The 24,401-nt window shown below is 35.2% G+C and overlaps 1 protein-coding gene and 1 long non-coding RNA gene across 5 annotated transcripts in view; one reads left to right on the forward strand and one right to left on the reverse strand.

The window, feature by feature from the left end:
- LOC150104296 (uncharacterized) overlaps positions 1-24,401 on the reverse strand; it is a 273,534-nt gene that overhangs the window by 148,559 nt on the left and 100,574 nt on the right. The window lies entirely within an intron of this gene.
- The window catches only part of LOC150104297 (uncharacterized), a 31,383-nt gene continuing 24,996 nt past the window's right edge, over positions 18,015-24,401 (forward strand). For both annotated transcript variants that reach the window (XR_016548689.1, XR_016548688.1), the window contains exon 1: positions 18,015-18,222. This is a non-coding gene — a long non-coding RNA (uncharacterized LOC150104297). The remainder of the gene's footprint in view (positions 18,223-24,401) is intronic.

Genomic DNA, 24,401 nt, shown 5'->3' on the forward strand with positions numbered 1-24,401 from the left:
TATGCAACTTTTTTTTTTTTTCTCAGTTTTCTATTTTAAACCACGATTACTAATTTTCTTTCCTTAGGTAGACGAACTGAATACGTAAAAAAAGCAAATTTAGTATTCTGGACATTTCTGTTATCCATTTCATTCTCGGAAAGGCTTAAAATATTGAATAAGACATCTTTAAAAAACATCATAAAAAAGACATAAAAATTAAATTAAATCAAACAAATAGATAATAACAACAGTAAATATTTTCCTGTGACATTCTTTCCTTGCAAATCAGAATGTATCATCGAACCGAAAGTTAAGCATGTCATCTAAAGAAGTGGAGGGGAAAGATGAAATACGAGTAACTACAAATACTCTTTGGGACTGAAGCAAAATATCTAGTCCTCGTTCCCTTACTAACCACACCCTTACTCATTTGTTTCATAAAAATGCATCATATTGCTTGATTTAGCCTTCTGCGATCAGAGTAAACCAGAATGAAAATTTTTGTGATGTTTCCAATTCCCATTTCAGTGTTTTAGGAATTGCTGAACTTATTAACTCACACACAGACTTTTCTATTTTCAAGTTTTTAAATTTAGTTTTAAATATTTATATTATTTAGTGCTTTTCACAACATTAGTGACAGCACATTACTAGTTAGTGGTCGTACTAAATTGAGCCTACTCTGTTCCTAATTAACTCTGTAAGCAATAAGAGTAATGTCCTCGTGTAGAGAGAGAAATGGGTCATATCTATCTCTCCTATCTAAGATCTTTCTAACAATTAGGCTTCTACCGAGAAAACACGCAACACGCTTAGTCTAACCAACTGTCATGACCGCCAAACACGGATGAAGATGAAAAGGTTAGTCGGGCAGCAGTAACTCGAAGTCTGGGCAGTTCTTCAAATTTCTACAAATGGCGTTCGATGTAACAATATCAAATTAAGCACAGGAAGCGCAAAGCCGACAAGGAATTTGCAGACCAAAGATCCAAGTAACGCTAATGAACGCAGACATCCAGTATAATTTTACGAGCTTATATGGTATGCTTTTTTTAGGTCTGAGCCGACATGTTAAACATCATACTTCATACAGTAGGAGCGATTAAGATGCACGCAATCCTACTCTCTCCTTTCTTTATGAAGTGTGCATGCAAAGCCAACCAAGCAGTACAGGAGATCCACATGAGAAATACTGATTTGTGAATCCGATTTTAATAATTAGTTATATTATAAAAATTATAAACTAAATAATTATAATTGAATTATAATTGATTAACACTTGCTTTAAGGAAATAAAAATTTTATTAAAATAATTTAATAAATTATTGTTGTGTTGAAATAAAAATAAAACAGTATAACGAGACAAGAAAATGTTTAATTATTATAATTATTATAATTATTATTATAAAAAACCTCCATGGAGTCAAAGACTCATCGTGGGAGGTCTACTGTTATACACACAGTTTATCATGCCGCACCTTAAATATATTTACTGTCTCTGCGCTCACCACACTCTCGGACAATGCATTCCAATCACTCACCACTCTACATGCAAAAAACCCCCTCCTTATACATCTTCGAGGGATGACCTCTTGTTCTCTTCCTATCTTCACCCATTCTGTGCAAAACCTCCCCGACATTAATCTGGTAATAACCTCTTAACAACTTATATGTCTCGATCATATCCCCTCTCCTCCTCCTCCTTCTATCCACCAATTTCTGCAAATTGCATTTTATCAATCTGTCTTCATACTCAACATTCCAGAGACCAGAAACCACCTTAGTCAATCGTCTCTGAACTTTTTCCAAGACATCTGTCATCTTTTTGAAAACCAGGTGACCAAATCTGTGCACAGTAATCCATATGTGGCCTGATCAAAGCTTGTACAAAGGAACCATAACATTCTTACTTCTACAAGTCAGTGCCCTCCGCATCATTTCCCATTATCCGCTGTGTTGTCCTCACAATTTTAGTAACATGTACCCTAAATTTTAGGTCATTGTCTACAATCACTCCCAAATCTCTCATCTCCTCTACCACTTTCAAGATATTACCACCGATTGTGTACTCTACATCCCATCTGTGCTTCCCAAATTTCAAAACCTTACACTTTGCAACATTGAATTGATATCCTCGCTCATTTACCCATTCAGTTAGTGTATTCAAGTCCTCTTGCAAAGCTACAGCATCTGCTCTACTCCTGATAGCTCTCCCCAACTTTGCATCATCTGCAAACAACTGCATATCACCATTCAGACCTCTCCAAATATCATTTACATACAAATTAAACAGCAATGGACCCAAAACAGACCCTTGGGGTACACCACCAGTAACGTTCCTCTTCTGGGATATCGCTCCTCCATAGACAACTCGCTGATACTTATCAGACAGCCAATCTCCAACCCAGCGAACTAATCTACTGTGAGCCCCATTTGTTCCAATTTAATTACCAGCTTGTCATGTAGCAATTTATCAAACGCCTTTTCAAAATCTAAAAATACCACTGTATATGCAACACCAGATTGCTAAAGCACGATCTTCCTTTAGTAAATCCATGCTGGCCGCCAAAGAGTATTTTTCTGCTGTCAACCCAATTCTGAATCTTAGTCCTAACTAACTTCTCTAATACCTTAACCACAACTCCAGACACACAGACTGGTCTATAATTCAAAGCGCACCCTTATCACTTCCCTTATGAACTGGAACAATTTTATCTTCTTTCCACTCTTTTGGAACTTGACCCAGTGAGAGACTCATGTTGAAAAGATATGCAAAAGCTGTTGTTAACTCTCTGGAACACTCCCTTAACATTAAGAGATGTTTGTATCGTAATAATGTTGTTGAGTCAAGTGGTTGGCATATCTGCTCCCCCCTCCGCCACTATGCTGTGGATTCGAATCCCATGGCAAATATGGGTGTTAGTGGGTGAATTTCATCACTTTATATGAGGCAAATGAGAAGCTTCAAGTTGACTTGAAAAATAATTCCATATTTGGAACATTTTGATAATTTTATTTTTAAAGTAATAATTAAAATTATAATTAATTAATATAAATAAAATTAAAGATTAAATTAATAATTTTATTTATAAATTGAAACTGTTTTTCAATAACTTCGAGACTAAATTTTTGTGAGAGCCAATAAACAATTGATATTTCCAAAAACTCCGTAGTTTCGGATCCGTTGAACATTTCACTTGTGACCGTCCTGGTGAGATAAATCCGCTCTCTGTACTCTCTTTTTTCTCATCTATTCTATTGTGCCTTAGAATAGCTTCTAGCTCGTTTTTGTTTAAATAATAATACTAATAATAATAAGAAAATCTCTCTTTTTTTTCAACAAAACTTACGAAGATAAAATTCATAGTACAGGTTTCTTGGTGAAATTGTGAGAGATGCGTTGGCATCTTCTCATTATCAAAATATTAACCATAATACATCATAATATCATAATATTAACCAAAATATCAACCATGTGCACGCCGAAAGAAAGTGATTGCGGCTTTAAGACAAAATAAAATATATGGGATCCACCAGAAAGTCATGACTTAAAAAAAATGAAAACAGCAGTATTGAAAATAAGTAACCTTACTGAAACTAAAAATATTCTATTAACACATACTTTGCATACAGCAGGTAATTCTGGCATCAGTGTAGGAATGTGTATGATACTATGAGGCTCTCTGATTGTCATTTCGAGACATTATAAATATATCAAAAAAATAAATTTGTTAACAGTCTCCATTGTTTCTCTTTTATTTCTACTTGTACATTCAAGAAAATAAAAGAGCACGTTAGATATTGTTAGACACGTTAAATATTGTTCACCAGATTATTTATTTATTTATTTTTAATAATATCTTGAAACCACAGACAGTAACTCGGCGCTCTGCTGTGGTAAGTAAGATCCTGGATTTTGCTCGGCATATCCTTCCCTTCAGGTATTTCCAGAGTGGAAGGGAGGGAAAAAAAAAAAAAAAAAACGAAGCTGTCAAATTTGAAGACTGGGGTGGTCTCCATATCGGAAAATCAGTTAGACGGGGAACACTTTCCTAAGATAAACTCTTGATTGCTTGCATCGCTGCACCATCTTGTTGGAACTAGTTCTGTTTTTGATTCACTGTCATGCCTTCTGCTGCAGTTGCTTAGGAATGTGGTGATCTCTGTTCGGTAGCGGTCGCTTGTCATCGTAAGTGCCATTTCATCCTAAAAGAAGTAGTAACAATCACATCTGTAGAACATAATCCACTCCAAACTGCGACACATTCGGAATTCAGTGGTTTCTCAAGAATGACAAGAGAGTTCTTAGTTGTCCAGAAACTACAATTATGTATGTAAAGCAAATCTAACTGGAAGTGACTTCCACACTGATAACAGGATTAATAAAAAAGTTATTGCTATTTATGGGGGCGATCTCCAAACATCGCTCGGACAGTTTCGGTACAATATGCACTTTATATTAATACATATTTAATCCGGTGCAGTGAAGTCTTAGAAATCTGCAGGTCATTGGATCGGCGTCCAAATAACTGTGTTACGTGACTGGGCACGACGTCTCCTGGGATAGCCGCAACGTTTGCTGCAGTTTCAACTCTCATTTTGATGTGTAGCATTTAACTAATTAGCCAGAATGATGTCATCCATCTCCGAATGATCTAGTTTACATGTGCTCTTCTCACAACACGGAATTCACACTTGCCTTACAGCACCACATTTGTTTAGGCAGCACAGCTCCTTAATCTTTTGCCTCTAGTGAATTACTTATACATGATGGCACAGAAGCAAGTTGCCTTCACAATTTACAAATACATAACTATCGTCATGACTTTTGACGGACCGTGTACATGGCAATAAGCATGTGTCCTATTTTACATATATGCTAATACGGCTTTGGAGAGATTTTGATTAATAAGGCTGAATGGAGACTGATTGATGGCAATCCAGAGGGGAAGACCAAAGAAGAAATAGCAAGATGAGATTTTGAGGAGTGCGAGAATTAAAAAGTGCTGGAAGGAGAATGTAATAAGAAATCTGGAAAGACAGTTGAAGAAGATAAAACGCTTGTTGAAATGCCTCGGTGGACAAAACTCCTTAGAAGCGTTTATTAAAAAAAAAAAAAAAAAACGAAAAACCAGAGAAATACATATAATAAACAATCTACAAACATCTACCTGTACGATAGAAATAAAACCTGCTACATTTTGAGAGTGCTGTATAACAGCTTTGCTAACACAAAAGAGAAATCTCGTATCATTAAAAGTTTCTTTTTTTTTTTAATGTTACTCCAGTCCACAAAAGGTTGCAAAATATAGTACATTAGTAACTAAGAAGGCTAAAGAATTTATTTTTATTATATTAGTTTCTATAATTGTTTGTATTTTTTATTCATTTTTATCTGATCCGGAAACCTTGCTCTAGACACCAAACATATAAATTTTAAGGCACTTCAGGCCTCTAAATAAGTGGGGATTGTAGTCTCACACCTGGCTACGAAATTCATCTTTCACATAGTTGCCAAAAATGATGCAATATTTTCCAAAATTTCTAGCAATATGACTTTTTTTATGTTTGCTTCTTATGATCATAATGCTCCATAGCGCAATTGGAAGAACGACGGTACATTGCGCCCTTCGATTGGAATAGGCCTAAGTTCGATTCTCGTCGCGACTGGAGGAATCTTTATCTGGACGATTTCAATCGAAAGTGAGTTAGCCGATCTCATACGGAGGTAGCAGGGTTTTTTTCTCCTGGAAACTCGGGTTTTTCATCCCGCATACAGACAAATCGGCCCTTCAGAACACACGCAGTTTACAGACAAAAAATACTAGTTGTGGTGGTGGAGGTGGGCGGTAGATGGCATTGATGGAGATGATTCGTAGTAGAGGTTCGGTGTAATGATTGAGACAGTTGTAAGTGTCCTCCTGCGATGAGTCTCCGGACTCCTTGGAGGTATCAGGAATAATAATAATAATAATAATAATAATAATAATAATGTCTTCAAGCGAAGGCGCCGTTAATTGGTATAACCCGCACAATATCCTAAAAGTGTGAGAACATGTTACAGTATTGAATTCTAAAATATTTTTGGGGATCCTGAATGCCATTTAAATTAGTACACTTGGATTTCCTAAACCTAAGCGAAAATACAGTCCTGTCTGTTATTAGTTACATAATTTCCCAAAGCTAACCTTGTTCAAACATGGTTAGTTAGAAAAGTTAATGGTCAATTAACTGTTTCCATTGACCATTAACTATTTCTACAATGATAAATGAACCAATCTGTATGAACTCTGTTCACATTCTCATTAAGGTCTGAGTGCTGGTTGGTTAGCTGTTATGAGAAAATACTGGTTATAATGAATAGGTCTTGGGTCTTTCTCCATTTTTGGACTGGCTGCCCAAGCATCTTCCTATCTGATATTTTTACTATTAAATCGAGGTTCTACCATAAGTAACATCTAGATTCACCTCCCAATCCCTTTGACTATCTTTAACCGGCGCCCTGTGCTCAAGCCACCTGTTATGGAAATCATTGTACTTTTTGCTGCCAATATCTAATTTCGCTGTATGTTATCAGACTGCTTTATTTGTGGAATGCTCCTCATTAGTGATAAGGATAGAACCTAGGTTGTTTCAGACGAAAGGCAAATAATTGCGCAACAGCGGCGACATGGTCTCTGGGTCTAATCTTGATCATAAATTGAATAATACGTGATGGAACTGTCCTATAGTTGCCTTGGGTTACTCCTAAGTTGGACTGTTAAAATTCAGCGTTGTCAAGTTAGTTAAGGCCATGAGGTATCAGCTCATTATCTGTCTAGACATTAGAGCAGTGTTTCTCAACGTGGGGTGTACGCCCCACAAGGGGGGGAATTTGAATATATTGGGGGAAATTAGAAAATGATGTGCATTCGTCACCCCATCACTGATATACTCAAAACACTCACCATTGTCAGCGAGGGAAGACATCAAAATCTTTGAGGCGTTGAGGTGGGGCATGATCCAAAAAACATTGGGAAATGCTGCTCTAGAGCGTATATTCTTAGACTAGTTTCCTACTGTGCAAAAGAAAAATTTCCCGTATGTTTGTGTGAAAATAAGTAAGCCCAAGTAGTATCCTAAGGAGGTGCTTTCAATCGAGGGAAAAGTGCAGTTGTCTTAATTTCCGTACACCACGGAGGCATCGATCGACACTTAACTATGTTATGGTTTATGTACTGTCGTCGTCGTCGGGTTGCATCCTCTAGCAAGAGGGTTGCAGCAGATTGGCAACTGTTCTCCATTTCTCTCTGTCTGTCGCTTCCATCATTCTTAAACCAGTCCATTCCACGATGTCATTAAATCACTCTCTAGTTGGTCTTCCAAGTCTTCTCTTCCCCTCAACTTTCCCTTGTAATATAGTTCTTGTCAGGTGTCCCGAAGATCCTCTCAGAAGATGTCCTGCAAACTTGGTCTTTCTTTGCATAATATTCTTTAGCAGTGTTCTTTCCATCCCAACTCGTCTTAAAACTTCTTGATTTGATATTCTTTCTGTATAGCTAATCTTTTCGATCTTTCTATAACACCACATTTCCAATGCATTAATTCTTTCCATATCTCTCTTTCTGAGTGTCCATGACTCACTTCCATAACTTGCAATACTCCAAACTGTTGCTTTAACTATTCCAATTCTAACGCCTATTTTAGTGTTCTTGTTTATTAAAATTCTCTTCATTTCCATAAATACCGATTTAGCTTTACCTAGTCTATTTCTAATGTTCAACTCTGAAGTTCCTTTCTCTGAGATCCAGCTACCTAAATATTGAAATCTTTCCACTTCTAAAATCTTTCTTCCACGTCTTATTTTTTTACATTATCTCCTATTTTTCTACCCATTATCATTATCTTGGTCTTTTTTGTGTTAATTCTTAGTCCGTACTCTGTACAAAATTTTTCAATTCTTTGAATAATTTGTTGTAACCCATTTTCACTTTCTGCCATCACCACTACATCATCCGCATATCTTAAGTTATTAATGATTCTTCCGTTTATTTTTATTCCTTCTTCTACATCCTCAAGTGCCTCTCTAAACATTTGTTCACTATAAAATTAAACAATAATGGTGATAACTTGCATCCTTGTCTGACTCCTCTCTCTCCACCGGGAATTCTCCTGTTTTCTCTCCATTTACACATGCTGACGCTATTTGTGACCAATATAATCTCTTTAAAATTTCCAAGTCATAAGAGTCGATATCAGTATTTTCTAGAATGCCAAAAAGCCTTTCATGTTTCACTGTATCAAATGCCTTTTCAAAATCTAGAAATTCCAAAAATAACTTTCCACCATGGTTTAGTGTTTTCTCCCCAATAATTCTTAGACAAGTTATAGCCTCTCTAGTTCCTCTGTTGGTTCTGAATCCAAACTGTTCCTCATTCATTTCTTTTTCTATTTTATTCCTAATTCTCTCTAAAATTATTTGCACCAGAATTTTTGCTGTGTGAGTTATAAGACTTATCGTTCTAAAATTGTTACAGTCTAAAACTCCCGTCTTTTTTGGAATGGGGATAAAAATTAATCTTCTAAACTCCTCTGGTAATTCTTGTCCTTCATAAATTCCGTTAATAATTTGCCATAACACTTCCATACCTTTTTCACCTATATTCCTTATAAGTTCTATCTGTATACCATCTATTCCAGGCGATTTTCCTTCTTTCATCTTTTGAATTGCTAGATTCAATTCCTCCCTCATGATGCACAGTCTCTGCCCACTATGTTCTTTCCTTTGATTTTCTCCTCTTTCCCTGTCTTCATAAAGTTTACTTACATATTCTTCCCATCTCTGTAATATCTTCTCTTTTTCTATCAGAATTTCACCTCTTTCATTCTTGATTTCTCCAGTCCTTATCATCTTTCTCCTTCCTGTCATCATATTAATGTTTTTAGAAACACCTTTTATGTCCATTCTTTCTGCCTTTGCTGTTTTATCTTTACTTATTTCATCTAACCACTCTTCATTTTTCCTTCTTATCTCGCTTTGTATCTCCCTACTCAAGTCTTTATACTGCTTTTTTTTCTCCTCTGTTTTACTATTAACTAACTTTCTTCTTTGTGTTATTTTCCTCAAAATATTTTCCGTCATCCATGGTTTCTTTCTTTTCTCTCTTTCCTCTTCTTTTTTGACTAAATGCAATTCTGTAGCAGTAATTATGCTTTCCTTCAGAAATATGTACTTATGTACTGTAAAAAGTCTAAATACAAAATGATTTTTATTTTTAAAAGCTTCTTTTTTTTTCACATCCTGTAAAATGTGTAACTTGTAAAATAAAGCCTTATTTCGTCATATTATTCGCAGAATAAATAACTGAAACTGGAAAGAGCATTTTGAAAAACTCAATTTTGTGTTAGATATTACCCTAACCTTATTCCTATCAGTGGCGGTAGTGCAAAGATCAAAGTACAAACACACACGCGCGCGCAGCGCATCACACACAAACACACACATTCGTCAGAGTTCACGTGTCCATTTCCTGTTCTCAATTTACAAACATATCTATTCATTACAGTGGTATCAAAAACATCAAACCACTGAGCAGAAAGCAGTCGATCTCTCCTCATCTCTTTCCATTTTAACATTGATGAACTTTATAGAAGAATTACATTCATTAAATCAAATGGAACATCTCTTGAATAAACGACAACAACTTAGTGGTAACGCGCAACCGATAAACAGAAATTGGAAAAAAATCCATGCTAATTTTAAAATAATTTTTTATTTCATTGCACGGTCAACATAAAAATATTAAATAAATAGGGAAATATTTTCGGGCGTAATGAGGACGCTATTTCATTATTACACTAAAATAAGTTCCTTTGGCAAAACAAATAGCATCAGATTTCGTAATCGCTTAAAATTACATTTGGAAAACCATCTGCGATTTTTCATTCGTTTATAATGTGACTAATAGCGGTCATTCCGACAGTAGCTATCAAATGAGTAAAAATTTAACCCTTTCTTTACCAGTTCGTAGATAACAGCATCCTTTTCACACGACATTGTCACAGACTTTATTACTGTCTTAGCTTCATCTGCTACCTGTAATTTACATATCAAAATCAATCCTTGTTGACGTCGATCCATAGGACATATGTCTGCGGTTATACAGCTCGCAGATTTTGTTTAAGAAATAGAGTCATCAGTGCTTCCATGAGTCGGAAACCGATCATTGGAGACTGTCGTGTATGTTCTTCTTTCCTACAGCAACCAATATGAATTTGTGACAGCATTTAATTGTCATCACGTATTAATACTACCTTAAATCTGCTCAAATTCATTCACTACTGAAATCAAACAAACCACTTCAAAGAAAGGGGAAAATTATATGGAATCACTGACATTAATAAGAAAGTATCTTGTGGTTTCTCTCTTTCACAAACGTGTTGCACGTGAAGTGGAATGTGCCGGTAAATTATAAAGCTTCGATTTCAGATATCACAAAACAGTACACATGCACTCACGTTGAAAATTATCTTATCACATGTCGCTGTCGCTCAGATGCTCACAAAGCGATATCAGTTTAAGGCATGTTTATTTTCGATGACTCGTTCTGTTTTATTCTTTTCATTTTTTTCATTCTGCGCTACCGAATTAAAGTTAATAGTTATTTTTCGTAGTGGACTGATTTTCCATTCCCCTATTGCTGAGAAAAAAAAAAATTGCCTATAACGAGTATTAGTTACGATGATATATTTTTGAATGTTGTGAATTTTATAACGAACTAGAATCGCCTTTAAAATGTTTATGAAAGCTTGAACTTTAATTGTCCTTTATATTTATATTCTGTATAGAAGAAAGGAATTATTATAACTGCTATTGAAGTTTAAACATTTAATTTCCAGTCTAGTTGACGGAATAGATAATGTCTTCGATCTCCAGCCAACAGAATTTGGGGTCGAATTCTGCTGTGGCATGGAAATTTGCGAATGTCTTTAGCGCGGTTGATGAATGTCTTTAGGTAGTAGATTTTCGTTGAAATATCCTACAGACACACCATAAGCTATACGATATTTCGGTTAATAGAAACAGGTGTTGCTTTATTATGGCAGTAGGTCGAAATTAAGGCCTGCATAAAGGATTAAAGGGCCAATTATTCGATCTCGTCATTTAACACAAGATGGCGTTCAAGTTGAATGAATCCTAAATGGTTTATTGGAGGGACAAATAAGATCTTCATTTTGTTAAATAATACATTATAAAATAAAAAAAAATTCAATTAAGATAATTTTAGTTAAAAAACAGTGCCTAGTTTATCGAAAATGTATCTGTTTTAAATAATACCCGCTGCAATTTAAAATCAGAAAGAAAAAGAAATAGAATTAGGTAACTGCTATACGCTTGTCACCAAAATCTAGTGAATTGTGTCATCTAGAACCATTATTGCTTTCTTTCTATACATACATATTTTAATGTGGGAGAAGGATTATATAATGAATATATATAACAGGATGAATGCATAATAGGATTTAGTCCAGTACAACAAGACTAAATTTCTCCGTAGCAACAATGTACAACTTCCTAAAATTACGGCATCGGTTTTCCTATTAGCGGAAACGTAACTTACTATCTGCTTGCTTGTTTGTAGTTGGAAGATCTAAATATAAAGACGCAGTGGAGTATGGCAATGACAGACACATTAGTTTCAGCACAAGCATTTATCTAAATAGTCTCAATAGAAATGTCATCCTCCTTAATCGCAGTTCAGTAATGATATACACAATTATAACTTGAAGGTGTACGTATCCAAGTTTAGAGAAAAAAAGGTGGTGGCGAACAAATAATAACCAGCAACCTTAATCGAATTTATTTATTTTCTGTTTTAATAAAGAAAATAAATAAATTCAATTAAGGTTGCTGGTTCCTACCCCCTCCACCTGTTTTTAATTCCGACGTCGAACCATCACTAACTTACAGGGAAGTATATTTAAGATTTTAAAATTACTTATTGACAGAACTTACTTATAAGCTACGCATAACATGGCTGGTTTGGATACGCTTCTACTATTAAATATATACAGGGTGAATCAAAATGACGTGAGCTATTTTGACCAATTTTTATGAAGAAATGATTAGCGATAGATAAATGCAACGCACATGCAGTAATTGAAAAAGAAACTCGACAGACCTAATACTGTCTTTCAGCAAGATGGAGCATCGCTGCACATCCCTCACGAAGTCCTGTCCCTTTTGAACATTCAACTTACTGGCAGATGGATAAGTCGAATGGGTCCTACAGCCTGGCCTGCACGGTCACTGGACCTTACGCTCCTAGATTTTTTTCCCCTCTGGGGTATGTAAAGGCAAAATTTATGTGTCGTCTTTGCCACAAAACTTTGTTGATATGAAGGATCGCATATGCAGAGCCTCAGAAACGATTGATTATCAGATGTCGGCAAGAGGGCACGTATCATTTTGACGTGTGCCGTGCGAGAAGTGGTGTGCCTATTGAACTTTTGTAAATCAGCTACAAAAACTGTTTCAGTTACTATTTCAACTAATGAAAGTTTCGTATTGTTGTATTCAATAGTTTTTGTTCAATTTAATCGAAATTTTGCTTCGGTGAAAGTCACAATTTTTCTTCAATCGGTGATGAGCTTCTATTAGCGATTGCTGGTGGTTTCTTGGCGCAAAACCGCTTATCAATCTCATGTCGTCTTTATTAGAGATCATTTACTTTTCCTGACAGCTGCTGGCATGTGATGTTTTTAGTATTTATACCGAAACGGAAGCCAAATGAAAGGAAGCTCTGTTGAAAGAGCACAGTATTAAGTTTTAAAAAAATAGTAACCCGCGTCACTTGTGCTCTTTCCGGACTGTAAATTCTATGAACTTCATTAAATACTGTTATCTAAGATGAATAACAATACTGTTCGAAAAGGGACCTGCAAACCATTTTAAGCAAATAATTTTAAAAAAATCAAATTATTGCAAAGAAAATTTTAAAAATAATATTTATATTTATGAAATACGCATTCATTCATTCATATGTTCACTGGACATCCACAGATGCCGTATGGTCACTCCGATGCTCGGTGATGTGCCACACCAGGCCTCGCTATAATCTGTAGTCCTGTAGTCCTGTTGTATGCTTTTCTGGAGGCTTCAACTCTCTGAAGATCAGTCACTCCACACACACACACACACACACACACACACACACACACACACACACACACACACACACACACACACACACACACACACACACACACACACACACACCATCCATCCATCTCATTGACGATCTACCCCTGAAACACGCAAACTAGCTTTTTTTTTTTTCTATAAATACATTACAGTTAAGAGTCTGGTGCGTTTAGAATAGGAATTCATATGGTTTTTAGATACTTTCAATTAGAATATGATTCCTTGATAGGAATCATATTAAAATTGAACATGGGCTGCTAGTATGTTATGTTTTAATATTTTAATTATTGGAAATGTTTTCATATAAAAATTATATAATTAAATAAAACATTGTTACTATCTCAAAAACTTTGTCCTCTCTCATGGGTGAGTTTTCTGGTTGAGAAATGCAAGTTAAGATGAGCGTAAAATAAAATAAAATAAAATAAAATAAAAATAAAAAAAGAAAGAAGAAATTTGTTTATATTTTACTCTGCACATTTTTCTAGCAAGAAAACAAATTTTCGAAAGACTCCAGCTAGGGTAGCAGGTAAATAAACTCTTAAGTGTTTGTCCAGTAGTCATTGATGCGATTTGAACTCAGATTTTTCCATTTGTTAGATAAAACTAAACGTTTGGAATTAAGTCGGGGGGGGGGGCATTAAGCTTATTTTCATTAATTTTTGTGTGTAATAAGGAGTAATATTATAAACGGAAATCGATTTCATTGATTTTTTAAGCATGTGAAGAGAATCTTAACTCTCTACTGGCTTTAGCCAAGTATATGAATAGCCTTGAAGCCGCATTAGTAGAAAATGCAAATATGAAGGTCTAGTTAGAAGCCCAGTTTCAAGGCTTAACCTGTGTGTGAGTGTGTGCACGTAATTCTGGTTAGATGACTTCCTTTAATTAATGAGCCCATCACCAAGGTCGGAATTTCGATGCTCATCAACGTATTAACTACTTCCGTTTTTAATGGCATTACGCACACAGTATAAGAATCCGAAAACACACTTCTTGTAACTATATTAAGAAACAACTGCGCTATTTTATCGATTATGAACCAAACCATTCTCAAGAAATATTACGAATAAACAAAATAAAATACGTTAAAAAAATTACGAACTCTCTGTACGTTTTAACAAGAATTACATTAAAAAAATCATTATGTCTTATTATCAATTTTTGAATTATTATTATTATGGTCTCATCAATCTAAGAGTATACAGGTACTTTCCTTACCATGTTTCACTTTGCAAGCATTTGGACATTTTTGGATTTAGTTAAATAAATAAAAAAACGAATTCCTAGCAGGGTGAAGAACAACATGACACGCGCTCTTTGATTATAAAAGACATGGGTTCGATTCTTCAGATGAGAGATAGAAGAATACTTGGGATTAGTCGGTCTTATCTTATATGGAAGATGCAGGATATTTCTTCCAGAAACTCGGTTTTCCTCCCATAAAAACCGGCGGAGAACATACGCAGTTAACACACAAAAATACCTTCAATGGTCAAGTGGAATGGCATTGGGCTGATAGTGTTGTGTGATATTATTGTTATTATTATTAAATAGTGAGCCTTCGTAGCTCAGTATAGACGAAGCACTTTAGTCGGAACGACCTGGGTTCGATTCCCATCAGTGACGTGAGGAACCTTTATTTGGTCTCTTTCGACGAAAGGTGAGTTAGCCGGTCTCATGCGGAGGTAGGGGGTTTTTTCACTCGGAAACTCGAGGTTTTCGGCCTCGTGAACACGCACAGTTACAGTCAGGAATACTTCAGATCCAGCCATAGGCCAGATTCGTCAGCTATGCCGGTCCCGAACCAGAATAAAAATTAGGGGAGATTGAGATGATGCTGTACCTCCTCGTAAAAGGGGCCAGACGGCCGTATCATCATACGAAATAATAATAAAGTTGTTAAATAGTACAACCAGGATTCCTTTCCAACCAAAGGACACAGTAGGTCTTCCAAATGTACTACGGAAGCTTCTGATCGGCTATTTACATACTGGTTCTCCTCAATTTATTTAAGTTTAAATAATATTTTCTTTCAGGCTAATATTCCATAATTTCTGTATTTTTCTTTCTTTCTTTTTTTTTCTCCATAAATTCTTCGTATTTCCTTCCAAGAAATTCCAATCGTTGTTCTTCATATGCAATCTCTTTTCATGTTATGCCACTGACATTGCGCATTCTTGAAATTATTATCAGCGAACAGAATCCCCGGAGACTCTCCCTTAAGAGTTGGGAACACTTATCCAGAGTTTGTGGACAAAGTCTAATGCAGATGGAATGTTGCAAGAAATCAAATTCGCTGCTTCTAGACAACCAGTGTGTTTATTTGCCGATAAAGCATCGATTCCGAATTGCTGAACTTTCACACTATATTTGCCGATAATGGATAACGATATGGAATTAGTGTTATTATGGAGAATTGGAAAAAAAAAAAAGTTAAATATTTTTTGAAGTTTTTTCTTGGTGAGGAAGAGAAGTCAACTGATTCGAACTATCTGTTTCAGTTTTATTGGAACTTTCAGCTTGCTTTTTTTCGCCACCCACTTTTCCACATAATTTCTAATAACAACAATCCAAATCGTCGAATGGAGACACGCTGAGAAGAACATCCGAAAAATACCAATGAAGGGACATATAACTGAGGGGAAAAAAAGTGTAATGTTGATTAATCGAAAAAAAACCAGTCAAGATCATGAACATAGGGAAGGTTTGAATCTCATTCATTAATGCACTTGAGTTATTAATTTAGAAGATCGAGCTCGAAATTATCTCAATTAGGGTATCTGCGGCAAATATGGTTCGAAGAGTAATGTGGAACAGTGTGGAATATGGTACCAACAATTGAATCGTCAAAGATGAAAACAGCGATTTTGAATCTCTCAGTGATGCTGGTGGAAGCAGTTTTTCTTCAAGGAGTCGAAACAGTATTAAATATCACAGTTAGTTGTATATAATAATTCGTTTAATCATTTCATTTACTGTTGGAAATAAGGCCCACTGAACAAGGTTGAAACTAACCGATACTTTATTATATTAAAATATAATTTCTTAGCAATTATAATTTATTCTGCAACCCGTACGTTAGTAAGCATTGCTATTTTTGGAAAGACAACGATCTAAACACATGCATTATGACTTTCTGTGAATAACTAAACTTTCATTCAATGGCTAATTAGTATCAAAAATTTATTTTATGTACTTTTGGCAAGTGCCACTTAATGTGATATTGATCTGCGATCATTGAATCATATGAAATTCATTCAAACTGTTCCACATTGACTCCAACGTGACTAATTTCCAAAAAAACAGTGGCTCTTAACAGTGGCGCACTCAGGATTTAATCTTGGGGGGGGGGGGGAGCACTCAAGATTTAATCTTGAGGGGGCCGAGTTGAGTAGACGATTTACGAAATGCACACTACGCATTGCTGATGCTATGACTGAGCATCTGCAGTGATCGCCAATACATGATAAGTAGTATAGAAATAGAAGACCCAACATAAATAAAAAAATAATTAATTTTAATTAGGAAAATATTTTTGGAAAATTTTCTAGTGTTTATTTCCTTTTTCTTTTGGGGGGAAGCCAAGGCCCCTTGGCCCCCGTCCCTGGGTGCGCCACTGGCTCTTAATGATTTCCTAAGTGCATAAATAACAGTGTTTGTGTATTCATACCAAAATATTATTACTTTACTTTTTTCTGTTATTCTCATTGAATACTTAATGTATGTCAACAGCGAAAAATATAAACATATTTTTTTTTCAATTACCCAAAGAAAACAAAAGTTATGCTGCAAAAAATTAGAAATCACTGAAATCTCTATTTATCATATGTAGTAATTACTATATATGGATAGGACTGAGCGGAAGTGCCGCAACATTATTGCAGTAGTGTTAGCAATTACCAGATGCTTTTAGTTTTGCTCTGTGCCACTCAGTCGCTTCTATAAATATTTCAGACAGACTCCCGATTTTCTGCTTAAATTTTTTCACGTGGAAAATATTTTAAAAATCTCATCCGGAGCACGGCTTCCATGTCGCGTTTTTATTTTATTTATTTTATTTTTATTTTCCGGAAATGCATTTAATCGTTTGCCATGAGAGGAAGTGCTTTCCACAAGGGAGTGTTTTAGTTGACCGCTACTGTAAATTTACTACGCTGTCTCTTCCTATCTGGAGCCATGTAATGTGAGAAGTCTTAGGATTGTTAATTAACATTTTCCCCCAGTCAATACATATACACTTCTTTTGGTTAACAATATGCACTTAATTGAATTTGGTTGCTTCAACTAAGTAGGTGATTTCCTGTAGAAAACTCTGTTTTTTGTTGCTTTTTTACTCTGTATTTTAATGAAAAAATGACACATCAGAAGTGTATAAAGGATTATTTGTCCATTTTATGTGTTCATTACCATTATTTTAGATAACATGGCATGAATAAGTAAGGGGAAACATTTACTACCCCAAATAAATGCTTCCAAGCCTGATGAGCGTGAAGAATTGCCTACAAGGCTTAACAGTAGAACTAAGTAATATGAGCAGTTCCCGATGTCGGTAGTAAAAGATCTCTAGTTGACGTATCTACACAAATAGATGTCTGTAACAAATGGCGGAAATACAAACGGAGTCGGTGACAAGACACTGCGGGAGAAAACGGGAAAGGATAGTGTGATGATTGGAGGTCACTTAACACCCACTCCTTTGGTAGTTTATTGCCGGAGGAAATGAGTCATGATTGGTGCAAAGTCCCGTTACCCTGCGCCTTTATCATTTTCTTCCTCTAGGCCCGTGTGTCTTTATGGCTTTACCATTTCCTTGAGGTACAAAAGTGGTGCCTCTGAAGGGGGAAAATGAGGCTTAAATGTTCGGAATGAGAAAGGACGAGGGATGGGGGAGAATGAGACGTATCAAGTGAAACAAAAAATTCGGTACAATTCAGATCGCTTTCCTGTTTTATCTGTTTACTCTCTTCCAGACATCTGGAATAGGAATATAGAAAGTATTTTCTCTAAAGTTAAAGATGATGAAATACTCACACGATCAGCATTTTTGAACGCAGGTAAATTGCAATGTATTTTCATGAATCATATTTCAGTCCAGATTTCTTATACTTTTTAAATCAAATGTATAGTGTCTGGTTTGGTTAAAATTACTGCGAAGCAACTAAGCTTATGCCGCCAAACATATCATGCCTTTTTTATTTTATGGCTTTATTTTTTAAAATATAGCAAAACATACATTCAGACATACAGCAAAACATACATCATTAATGACTTTTCGTTGATTAAAACTAAAACTATCCATCAACAATTATATCTCCTCATTCCCCATAAAATACACTTGGTTTTTTATAGTGTGATCAATTTTAATCGAGATAATCCGCTTGGTAATTTCCTTTTTAATAGTAAGAAGCATTACTTTCTGAAAAGCTAAATTAACAGTCAAATACAGGCTATTGTGTGTGTGTGTGTGTGTGTGTGTGTGATCCGACGCGCGAGTGCGCGCACACACATGATAGGGTGGGTTAAGACAATTGTCGTGTGTGAAACCACCCTGCTTATTGGAAACGTGGCGTGTCTCTGGAGCATGATTCCTGAATAATGTAACGCTTAGTCCACCCACTATTAAAGTGCTATTATTACTATTATTATTATTACTTTATGTTGTAAATCGTCTCAAAATATTATTTCCCACAAATTGGAGTCAGGCATGCCATCATAATAATTCAAGTGTAACTTATTTCGCAGTGCGGCAAGGGTTCCACAAAAGTCTACTAAATTTCAGTTGATTTTCTACTAGCTTTTTTTTATGTTGCTCCCACCCACGGAAAAAAAAAAAAAATAAAAAAAAAATATATATATATATATATATATATATATATATATGTATATATATAGACTTTTTCAAGCCGCTTCAGGCCTCCAGTGAGCGACAAGGTGGTTTCATACCGGGCGATGCAATTCATCTACCACCTAAAGATAATCACACCCATGCCCACGGCTGATTAGAACATGCAGCCTGTCAGTTGGAGAGCGGATACGCTAACCATTCGGGCTACCTTGGTTTGCTACCAACGGGTCCAGTGTAATGATGCGAATACAGACTTGATTTCTTTTCCCTCTCGAAGATATTTAATTGCAATTTTGACTAGTGGCTGTAGCAAAAAGGCAAGACAAACGATACTAGTAAACCTAGATTTCACAAGGATTGACAACGGAGGTAGTCTATCCTTGGGGAGAGCAGCCGAAATTGATAATTTTCGAACTGGTTTGAAGCTATATATTATTAAAAAAAAAAAATCTTAACATTGATATCCTTTTGAGATAGGATCACAACTCATCTGGTTTTACTTAATATCCCATCGTAACGTTGCATCTCTTTTAAAACATAATATCATTTATTTGATTTCTGGACAGCATTTCGTCTTTGTGAAATTACAGAAATGAACGATATTATATATCTATCATTATTATTAATTTTTGGTTAATTAACTGAATTTGAAACTTTAAACAATTAACCAGATAGTTTATAAGAATGCAACCTTCGGCAATTGCTGAAGGTTGCCCTGGCTTAGACAGCTGAAAAGATACGTCCAGGAGTCGTACGCCTTCTTTAAAGTTTGAGCTTGGTCTTTAATGGGAACCAACAGTTAAAAAGATGTTGGGCTTGTAAAATCTTAATCAGAAGCATTAATAAAATGCGGATATACCGGCTCCTAGGTAGATTTTCTGTCTTTTAAGTAGTGTAAGCCTAAATAACTCAGTGTTCTCCGTTTGATGAAGGTTATATTCTCATAAATTCTCTGGTTAATTTTGTAACTTTTACGTTTAAATGGTTATTAGGGAAAAATAATGATATATTTATAATATCCTTTATTTCTATAAACTGTTATTAAATGTTATTAAATATTATAAAATGATGGTTTCGGTTTTCGGTTAGAAAAACTTCGATCTGAATCACATCAGGAATGTAAGAGCTTCCCGCCCAAAATGTTTGGAAAGCAAGGCTGAGTTAACCGGTCCCAAACGAACTCAATTGAAAATAAAATATATCTATAGAAATTTCCTTAAAATGGAAATTAAGATTTTTAAAACTGAATTTCTTAACTGTTAGTTAAAGAAAATATTAGCAGTTAAAATCGTGGAATTAATTCGTTTAATAAGATAAAGATGAATCGCATTTGATACGAGTGTTCAATTGAAGTAAAGAATAAGCAGCATTTCAGACGAGTTCGAAACGTACTTGAATAAATTTACGATTTCTATCTTCTTTTATCATGCAAGACATTTGAAATGTTATTTCCCAATAACTGCGCAGTGAATTCTGCAAAGATGTCTGCAAAGGCATTCGTGGCTTTCGCTGTGAAACATAAATCATCTACTGAACACGTGCCCCAGGAGCACATCTGGTTATGACCAGATAAGGGTCTCCTTGATTCACGGGACGTCTGTTTGTTTGGAATACCACTGAGTTTCTTCCCCTAATCTCCCCTTCTTACGGTTGAACTAATGTCCAGAGATATTGCGTTTCCCCCCCCTCCCATCTTACCCGTCTCTCTCTCTCTCTCTCTTTATATATATATATATATATATATATATATATACATATAAAAAAGTTGACACTCCTGCCCTTTTAAGGAGGGGAGGGAGCAAAAAGAGTTGCAACTAAGCTAATTTTGAAATGTCACCAAGAATGGGCTGATTGTTGAGAGGTTCATTCTTGCCATAGAAATGAGTGATACAATAATACAGGCTTCGTTGGAGTCGTTGCAAGTAAGGGTGAAAAAAAAAAAAAAAAGTCTTTAAAATAATAAACTTTAAGCTTTGCCAATATTGTCAGAATAACTGTTGAATAGCTGTTCTCATCGGTACATGAATTTTTAAGGAGACATAAATTTCAGTTCCCATCTTTGCCACTTACTACGTTAATTCCTACCCTCTCTCTCTCTCTCTCTCTCCGGTATAAGCACAACAGTGACTCATATCAACGAGACAGTTGGGCTTTCCCCCCCCCCCGTATTTTTATGTGGTTTTAAAACATCAGGATATAAGTATTTAAGTGGTTTATAGTTTTCCAGTTGGTGTAATAGAATGAAAAAGCGTGTGTGTAGGTGTCTTATAATAAATGTTGCTTTACAAATGAAGTTCATTTATAAAGTGGAGTAGAGCTATCAAACAGTTATATACAAAATAAATAAATAAAAATCATTAAAAACAAGTGCTTCATTTATACTTTGGCTCTTCGTTGCTTTAATAGCACTGGAACATCTGGCGCTTTGTTTTTCTTTCTAATAATTTGTATGAAATTTAAATAACACAGACTGTATTTCTATGAACAGGGTTTTTCACTTTATTGCTCATAATTGTAATTTTGGAATAAGCCATTATTTTACTATACAATGAAAGCAATGAAACTAGATTTTTATGTAAGGCTGCCGGATACTCTTTCTATGGATATCCGCTCACCCTGAATACGGACAAGTTTGCTACTATGCAACCAATGTCCTTCAATCAAAATGTCGTAATATATTATTTCACATCACTTGGAAAACACATTAAAGCATGCGTATGGTGTAAAATATATCGGCGAATGGATGATATTTCCGATCATCAAGAAATGAGAAATTAAACGTTATCATAACAGCTTTTGCAAAACAGCTTCATTTTTCTTGAACTGTTTACAAAAAAAAAAAAAAAAAAAAGAAAAAAAAGAAAGAAAAAGTGAACTTCTTAAAGTTGATTTCTTTGTAACTTTGTTGCCTTTCTAGCTTTTTTTTTTTTTTCCCCATTCTGAGAATTTTTGGAAACCGTAACTGCAGACATCATGAATTCGAAATGAACTTTAATTTAATATATATGAAATTGTGAAAGAAAGAAAGCATAAATATAAAGTTTGAAAGACAGAATACATAAAATAAGTAAATTAAAGCAACCGCACATTTATCAAATAATTTTATTTTCAAAACCAATAGCTAAAATTAGGTATATTCTTCATGATTTACTCAACGCGCACTGTTTTCTTTGATTTTTTTCATTTTTTTTTATTTGTCAAACATAATTTTTCCCTCGAAGAATTTTAATATGTTCTAAATAGGTACATCAAACCCCCCCCACATTGTTAAATGTTAGTAGATTTATTGCTGATATACATTTTCAATCAAGAAAATACACTAGTACAAGAGACACTGTACTAATAAACTAATAATTGTGGTAAATGTGCATGCAGTAATTTTGCTTCTTAAATGCTAAAGATGGCCGACAGTTTCATGACAGTAATTTAGACGCCGATAAAGGAACAAAAGAAATATTTTTTTTTTTTTTTGTACGGTGAGTAGGCTAAGGATTTTTTTTATTATATTATCAGTTATATATGAAATTCATATCCCACCTAAAGACAATCAAGAGCACCCCTGCCGGGACTCGAACCCCGCAGTCTCTTAGTTGGAGAGCGAGTATGCTAACCACTCAGCCAACCAACCCGACATATAATTAAAACGAGTTAAGAATATCACTAAATAAATTCGTTTAGAATTAAAAAAAAAGTCACGAAATATTTTACATAATACGCATGAAAGACATTTAAAAAACCACCGTTCTCTTTTCATGATACAGATAAAATTCATCTTAGTGCTCACTGAAACGCTAAAGCAACAGATTCTATAAAGCTACTCAACTTTCATTAACTTTAAATCCTTTTTTTCGGTTTTGAAATATCCAAAATACATCGGAAACTTCCTTTGATATATATTTTTTTTTTTTTTAAAGAAAACAAAATGGGGAGAAAGTATTGCAAATTTTAAATTGTTGTTCTGGTATTCATATTAACGTCAATGAACACTTTTTTTTTTTAAGAAATAGCAAATTCTCTTGGCATTAGCATTGCTATTCAAAGAGAACAGGAAGACTTCCGGAAGTGACCACAGTTGTTACCAATATGATCACAGCTGTGGATTTAAAACTTGCTTTGGGACATCCCTAGAAAATGATCCCATATGTGTGGCACGTGGCTATCCAAAAGCCTCTCAGCGGCATATCCCGTATTACGAGATTTGTGACGCTGTTTGATGAAAACAGGACGGATGGGCTTCCTGCACTCAAGAGGAGACAGCAGCTGCTACCTCCTAGGACCTCGTGCCCCTCGGGATATTTTTTTTCTTTGTTCCAAACATAAAAAATATGAGGGTCGAAAGAAACTTTAACTGAAACGGAACATATGTGCCGAAGTACTATTTTAACGGAGAACTGCAATGAATGCAAAAATGAAAATACTACACACTTGCCATTCAGATATAATCTGCTGCTCAAATAACACAACAACAAAACAAAATAAACAAAGCATAAAAACAATTTAATAACACTGATAATACTGTATATTGATAATATATTTGACCACAAAAGAAATGAGGTTACATTAAAAGAATTCAAAGTAAACTCAAAGGAAAACAAAATAAAAATACACAGAACGGGATAAAGATGTAAATCGAATGACTAATATCCGACTTCCTGAACAAAAATTAAAACCCAGTAGGATAGGAAAGAACAAGCAGAGCTCAAAAACGGTTAGTGGATTAGCGAAGGAGACATTGAAAAACATTAAAAGATACAGTGAACACTCGATTTAACGGACTAATAGGGGTGTCCGTTAAATCGAAAGTCCGTTAAATCGCGAATTTTTTAAAACAAAAATATCTGTAACATTATACTACAATTTTATCTATATTAGCACTGCAATAACAAAAAAAAAATTGTTTAATACACACTTTTAGATAAGTTAATGTGAAGTTAATGTTAGATGTTGAGGCGCGTGATTTAGGTAATCCTACTTTGATCCTGCCTGGGGGAGACCTGACTCCTACCAGGCGCGTCCCTCGGGTGGCAGATGAGAGAAACCCCAACGGGTCGCTCTGAATAAAGAATTAAGGAGACGTGGACCAAAGGATGCAGCAGAGGAGTGGCAAGCTGGCTGCATTATTCTTCCATTCAACCCTATGAATCAGGAGTCTCCACTGTGTCAAGAGAATGTTACTGCGTCCCAGGAAATCGACGCGACTGATCCTAGATCACAGGGAGCAGTCGAGAAGTTCAGTATGTGGTCAGCCAATAGAGTTGGCTGACCACATCTCTTAACCTTAAATATAAGGACACTGTTAAAATCTGGGAAAATAAATTTGATGGAAAAAGAACTTGCTAGGATTAAATGGGACATTGTAGGTTTGGCCCATTGGACAAGAGAAGGAGT

Source organism: Typopeltis vanoorti, chromosome 8 (assembly GCF_054136105.1).
Source record: "Typopeltis vanoorti isolate ZY-2024b chromosome 8, IOZ_Tvanoo_1.0, whole genome shotgun sequence".
NCBI lineage: Eukaryota > Metazoa > Arthropoda > Arachnida > Uropygi > Thelyphonidae > Typopeltis > Typopeltis vanoorti.